Source organism: Nilaparvata lugens, unplaced genomic scaffold (genome assembly GCF_014356525.2).
Source record: "Nilaparvata lugens isolate BPH unplaced genomic scaffold, ASM1435652v1 scaffold4213, whole genome shotgun sequence".
NCBI classification, from domain to species: Eukaryota; Metazoa; Arthropoda; class Insecta; order Hemiptera; family Delphacidae; genus Nilaparvata; species Nilaparvata lugens.
Window position 1 is genome coordinate 11164 of NW_024090571.1, and position 6958 is coordinate 18121.

A 6958-nucleotide genomic window follows, 5' to 3' on the forward strand; every position below is an offset into this window, starting at 1 on the left:
TATAACAGGTGATTTTACAAGTGCAGAATTATTTTTATGAAACATAATTTTAAAGGATTGTAAATTTTAATTTATAAGTCCTGTAATACAGGCCCTGTATTACTGGGGTTTTATGAAACAGGCTCCAGATGTATTTCACAATCTGTAATCATTATTATAATCATTATCATAAAAATAATTCTGCACTTGTAAAATCACCTGTAATATGCACCTGTATTACAGTTCCTTTATATGAATTAATGTTTTCATTAGCCAGTGAGCCTAATATAAGATCTATGGAGAATCTATATTATCAAATTTCTGACGATGGACAGATTGCATTTATGCAGGAAAATAAATTTGTTAATGATAAATAGTTAAGAAATTATAATAAATACTTAACTTACATAACTTATTATAACAGTTATGTTAGTAGTAATGTTTCAAAAATTGTTAATAATTAAAATAATTAATTTTCTGAATATTTCCAATAACACTTTACTGAGGAAAGCTTAATCTAAACCGTTTATTATATTGATAAGTTTCCTGCATAATTTTGTATGAAATTCTATCCTTGCAAAATTCTTGGCCTACGAATAATAAAATAGTCATGTAGTTCACTAGAACTACTACCTTCATCCATTTTGACACGTTGCCTTTAGAACAAAATGTCACTTTTCAAGATTTCACCTAATATGCACAACAAATTTTCAATATGGTTTGTTCAGTAATGACATAGAGAAAATATAGCATAAGAAGATATCCCATGGTATAGAGCGTAGATGTTCTAAATTTCACTGTTAACCCCAGCCTGATAGTTTACTTACTTCTTTTTCATGAAACTTTTTGATTGGTAATCTCTCATTCTGTGCCGTTCTTGCACTCTCAACCGGCCAAAACAGTAATAATAGACAGTAGTAGACAGTAATCGGCTTGAAATTTGGAACATAAACGACCAATACCATGGTTTATCTTCTTATGCTATCTTTTCTCTATGGTATCACCATGAATGATACAATATCACCACAAAATGAAACAGTATCACCACGAATGATACAGTATCAACACAATATGATACAGTATCGTCTCAACTATGTCATCTCTCCATGGTAATGCATTCTTGAGTTTGCATTACTCATCACTCCAATCAGAAAACTTCATTAAATTTAATACAACTTCAGTACAGAAGTATGTCTCGGGAATTATTTAGGTTGTAGCTACTATAATGATGTCGTCGTCGTCTTCCTACGAGGATTAGGCTATTTGCCTGTTCCGACTTGAAACGCCAATGACATCCATCTTTGCAGGATACGCCCACACTTCTCCTCCCAACCACATGAATACGACATGACTGCCCTGGGAATCCTGTCGCTCTCCGTCCTTTCAACATGATCTTTCCAGTTTTGCCGATTCTCTTCAATCTTCTACCATATGGAGATTATGTTGAGCTCGCTTCTTATATCGATTATAAAGCCTATCTCCCTTGTGCACCCTTTTATGCTCTGACGACAACCAAGCCCCTTGCACGCTGGCGTCAACGAGTCTCCCCGACAGCCAATCCCTACTGGTTAGGAGGTTACTGGTTTTCGGGACCGTAGACGACAACCAATCCCTCGAAAGTGTTTTTAAAGGAGCTAGGCTGACGGGGAGCTTGGTTGGCGCGTTCCCCTTGATAAGCTCAACTACGAGAATTGGGATAGGGACTTTAGTGTATAGTTATAATGGCAGTATTTGATTAACATTGGTGTTGCTATCCTTGTCTATCATTCGACAAAGCAGAAAGCGCTATTCTTTTATACCTCCACAACGTTGCCAGATCTTTTTCTAACAAAGTAGAAATATAATTGACAAAACTTTCAATATCAATTATAAAGAATTTTCTTTTAATCATTGGGAATATTTCTCTTGATGAATAGAATATAACTGGTTATTTTAAACAAGAATTACAGTTAAATTAGATCAGATATACGGTATCAACTATCTTCTATAGACGGCAGTGGCAAGGCAGAGAATCAGCAACGCTGTACTCTTATATTTCTCTACTGTCATCATAACGTTGACCTCACTTAGCATATGATGCTAAATTGCGGAATTGAACCTCATAAATAATCATTTAAATGATATTATCGACAGAAATTTGTGAGCGGTTTGACTCAGTGGTCGCACTGATAAGCTAACGTTTAGATAAGTTGAGAATCATGCGTCTGCTACCTCCGTTGAAAGGGTGACCGCTTGAGCAAACCTCTCTGAATATGGTTTATAGAAGTGGATTTGTACATTCTTTGAAGTCTGTGTCCAAAACTTAGATGTTCACTTCTTGAATTCAATCACTATTGCTTGAAAATGTACATATGAAGGAAATAAAAAAAGTAACGTTAGTCGTGACCCTTGGGTGCTGGGGACCCAGAAGCAACATTTCACGAAAACAAGTCACAGAGCACTAACACTCTACGTGGCCAAGTTTGATTGGCTACTGACATGAATTTACATTGACCACAGTAGACAGTAACGCGCACTGCAGCACAATTACAACTATAACAAAAATTGTCTAGGTCCTCAGGACCAAGGGTCACGACTAGAAGGTTAAAGTTACAGTTTTACTGATTTATAACTAATTTTAGTGATTTTTAACTAGGTAATAGAAATGAAATGTATCAATGGTGTTGTGTAGGTGCGTTTGGAATGTGTGGTGAGTTTATTGAAGGCAGCTGTGGCTCCACTCAGCTCATTCATAATGGAGGCACTTGCTCTGAATCACCCTTTAACGGCCGCCATTCGCCAACAACTGCAACTGGTTACAAGCAAAATGGTGCTGAAAAGTATCAATTCAATGAAACCTACAACACCGACCATGTAAGTAGAAAAATCACAGTCAATCAAATACAGTTGATAAAATCATCGAGAAAAGATTAGCAATCATAGAGAACCACTGTGAGAGACAGTCTTCAGAGAAGATTGCCTTAAAATGAAGGCTTCTCTGATTGGTTCTCGTGGAATTGAATCGCGGTTAAAACAGTTTTAACAGGATTTTGTGCAACCGGGCCTCAGTACCGTTCAGGCCTATTTTTTATGTGAAAAACATGGTTAAACGCATGTCAGGTGCCATACAAGCAGAACTAAGCTCGTCTCACAGCAGAGCTTGCAAGAAAGAATAAACGCAGTAATGGAGTCGTTTGAAAGGCAGGAGAACAGGTATTTTCACTCGATTAAGAGTTTTATTCTTTTATTGATTCAACGATACACAATTATTTTTTAAAATAATTTGGTGTGTGATCAACAGGCACAGCCCAAAACTGTTCCTTCCCCGGATTTTGATTCATTAAAATCGGTTATGTTTCCTCCACTTCATAAAATGTTGCCTAATTTTCTGACCAAACACTTGAAGCAAGAAATTTTGAATTTAAAATTTTTAGCGCATGGAAAGCACTTTACCAAAGAAAATAATATGGACTATTGTCAATGTCATACCTACCATATATTAGCAGAGTACCATACGCATGTAAAAAAATATTAAAGTGTTCTGAAATTTTTGGAAAAAAATAATTTTTTCCTCCACCTACTGTCTAAAGTGCTTACTTTACTCCCTGGAACATAATAAATACTAAAGAGTCACAATTTCGCTCTCGGGATGAAAAAACAGGAAAACTCCCCAGAGCGTAAACAAAGACCTTAAAATATAAAAGAATATAAATAATAAAATATAAAAGAATAAAACAATGATGTAATGAATATTTTCTTTGATAAAATTACTAAAATATGTAAACAAATTAATCAAAAACAATATAAAAAAATAAAACATGATGTAATGAATATTTTCTTTGATAAAATTACTAAAATATGTAAACAAATTAATCAAAAACAATATAAAAAAATAAAACAATGATGTAATGAATATTAAGCTGATTTTACACCAAAGTTATTAACAAAATGTTGTATTAGGCTACATACAGAAATGCACTTTGAAGTCACATTATGTTTCGTCTACATCAGAATAATTATCCAATATTACAATTGATATTTAATTACAACTAATGTAGTAATATTTATCTAATAAACAGTCTTTTCTCAAATAGTCTTTCCTGTGTATAATTTGTTCAGTCTTCAAAGAGATATCACAGTTATTTACTGCTGAATCACTGATATCTTCCAGTGGTAAAATCATGAAAGTAGTTGGCCCTTCTACAGAATCAATTTAATTTGCTAGCATCAATTTATTCCAAAACAAATAGAGTAGAAATGTTGTATGACAATATGAAAATAGAATTACTATTTAGTATAGAATCATTGGTAATTATTTACAAGGATGAAATTTTCTTACATGAAGCCACCTTCAAGTAGGTATTCTAATAATAAAAATAGTCTATAATAAACTAACCTAAAATAAATTCTTTGTAAATTTTTTATTAATATTATATAGGCCCATATTATATTTTTTGAATATATCCTAAAACAAGAATACAATAAATAAACTATAATAACCTAATCCAACCTATTTTTTTTATTAATTTTTTGGGGGTTTTATAATAATAGTAAACTATTACCTGTAATAACTAAACCTAATTTTTTTGGGTTTTCTATAACTATTACATAATATATAACCCAGATAAACTAACCTAATTTTTGTGTTTTATAATTTTATTAATTTTTTGGGGTTTTCTATAACTATTACATAATATATAACCCAGATAAACTAACCTAATTTTTTTGTGTTTTATAATTTTATTAATTTTTCTATTACCTATAATAACTAAACCTAATTTTTTGTGTTTTATAATTTTATTAATTTTTTGGGGTTTTCTATAACTATTACATAATATATAACCCAGATAAACTAACCTAATTTTTCTGTGTTTTATAATTTTATTATTTTTTGGGGTTTTCTGTAACTATTACATAATATATAACTAGAAACTAACCTAATTTTTTTGTGTTTTATAATTTTATGTTTTTTGTGATTTTATAATAATTTATGAAAGTAATGCCTATAATGAATAACCCAAACCTACTCTATTTTTTTTAAATTTTTACTTTTCTGGTTCTTATAATATAGACCTATATAATATATATTTTTGAATGTATCCTTTAACAACAATATATTTCATAATAATACAAGAGTGATGCTTATAACTAAAATATTTTTTTTTTCAATTTTAACAGGAGATATGAAGATGTGTGAAGGCTGAAGGCTGATGAGGCTGGAGAACTGGAGGATGATGAGGAAGGGAATGCAGACACAGGGGAAAGAGGCAAGCTGAGGCTGGAGAGGCATTTCGAAGGAGACAAAGGCTGTAGTGCTAAAGATGCAAGTAAGTACTGGAGCGATGAGTTGGAGTACTCACACATTCGGGCACAGTCTTTATTATGAGTGATTCATTCAATCATTTCATCAATATGAAAATTTGGATTTTTATGAGAAACTGTTTTTTTTTTTAATTTTGAAGATACAGTGGAAAATTATGATTTATAGTTAATTTGGAAAATACTAATGTCAAAAATATATCTAGGGTGAAGTGGGGTTTGATTATAAAATGTAAAACGGGATGATTTAATGATGATGATGATGATGATTATAATTGAAAAATAAAAACATTTGTAGCTAAGAAACATTGAACTCTGATAATAATAGTTATCTTACAAGAATAAGTGAAAATCTATGTTGTTCCTTTGAAACCTATCAAGTGTCTTAAGACAGTCCATGCTCTACTGTACAAAGATGGATGGAAAATATTTCATTGATTGATAATGCTTTATTGACAGTCGTGGAGAGCAGCACACCTTCTTCACTTCAATTATTTTCAAATTATTACCCTGCCACATAAAATTACATTGCAATTCTGCTTATTTTCAACAAATTTATAAGAGCTCTCCTATTTTTCAGTCTGTAGATCAACAAAACTTGTGTCTTGGCTCAATGTATCGATGGATCAAAAAACATTATTTTATACAAAAGATGGTTCTGAATAAAACATGCAGCATTGAGAATGTGAGATAAATAGAAACAGGAAGTGATTTAAGCCGATAATTGACCATGTTCCAATATTATTCTATTATATTTCAATTACTGCAATTATTTGGTTGTTAATTTTATTTTTATATTCATATTCATAGGTGGAGAGGAGTCTAAGAACAGCTATAAAAAGAATGTTTTAATTTATGATTTAAAATTCTAAAGAATTGTTATTTTTTATAACTTATTATTATTTTTTTATATTATTATTTATATATAGGTATATTCCAATTATCATATATAGCTTAGATTTAATTATTCAGGACTTATAATGTGAAATTTATAAAATTAGGATTTTTTATTCTGTCAACCCAGCTTTTTTTGTACTTTTCGGATTGTGTTAAAGTAGCTACACACACATCGATTTTATGCATACGATTCTTTGCCGTCCTTATAAATCCTATTAGATTGAACGGAACTTGATAAACATCATCTTCTAATCTAATAGAATTTATAAGGATGGCAAACCCAAAACTTTGTACGTCCAAAATCGATGTGCACAAGGACTTGAAAGATTGGTTATAGGGGATGTCATTGGCTGGTATAGAAGACAAAGATTTTTGAAAAATATGTATCTAAACTTCTTAAATGAAGCAAAGAGACAATAAATGTATTGAACCTGTATAGAGCGGTGGATAAATTAATGTAAATTACTTTCAGACCTGTACTATTTATTGAAGAGGAATAATTAGGAAATTACAGAAATAATGTATCTAGTTGAATTAGGATCATTGAGCAACCTGGAAGGGAATACAAATCATTCTTTATGAAAAGGAAGAAGCAGGGAGCTAGCAGTCCTAGAGTTATCTGAATTTGTAAGTGAATTCTCAAATTATTCATTGTATGTTGGTTGGAACAAACTGTTCATTGTCGACTTTGGTCGACAGCTAAGAGAATTGTCCTTGACCATAGTAAAAACCTCTGAACCACTCAGAAAACCACAAAAAAACCCTCCCAACAACCGCCACAGCT

At 31.6% G+C, this 6958-nt stretch overlaps 1 long non-coding RNA gene across 1 annotated transcript; it reads right to left on the bottom strand.

The window, feature by feature from the left end:
• Nucleotides 1-4513: 4513 nt before the first annotated feature.
• LOC120355680 lies at nucleotides 4514-5140 on the bottom strand. The gene is made up of 2 exons (XR_005573740.1): nucleotides 4733-5140; nucleotides 4514-4674 (listed from the first exon to the last, which is right to left on the bottom strand). It is a non-coding gene; the product is annotated as an uncharacterized LOC120355680 (long non-coding RNA).
• Nucleotides 5141-6958: the final 1818 nt, after the last annotated feature.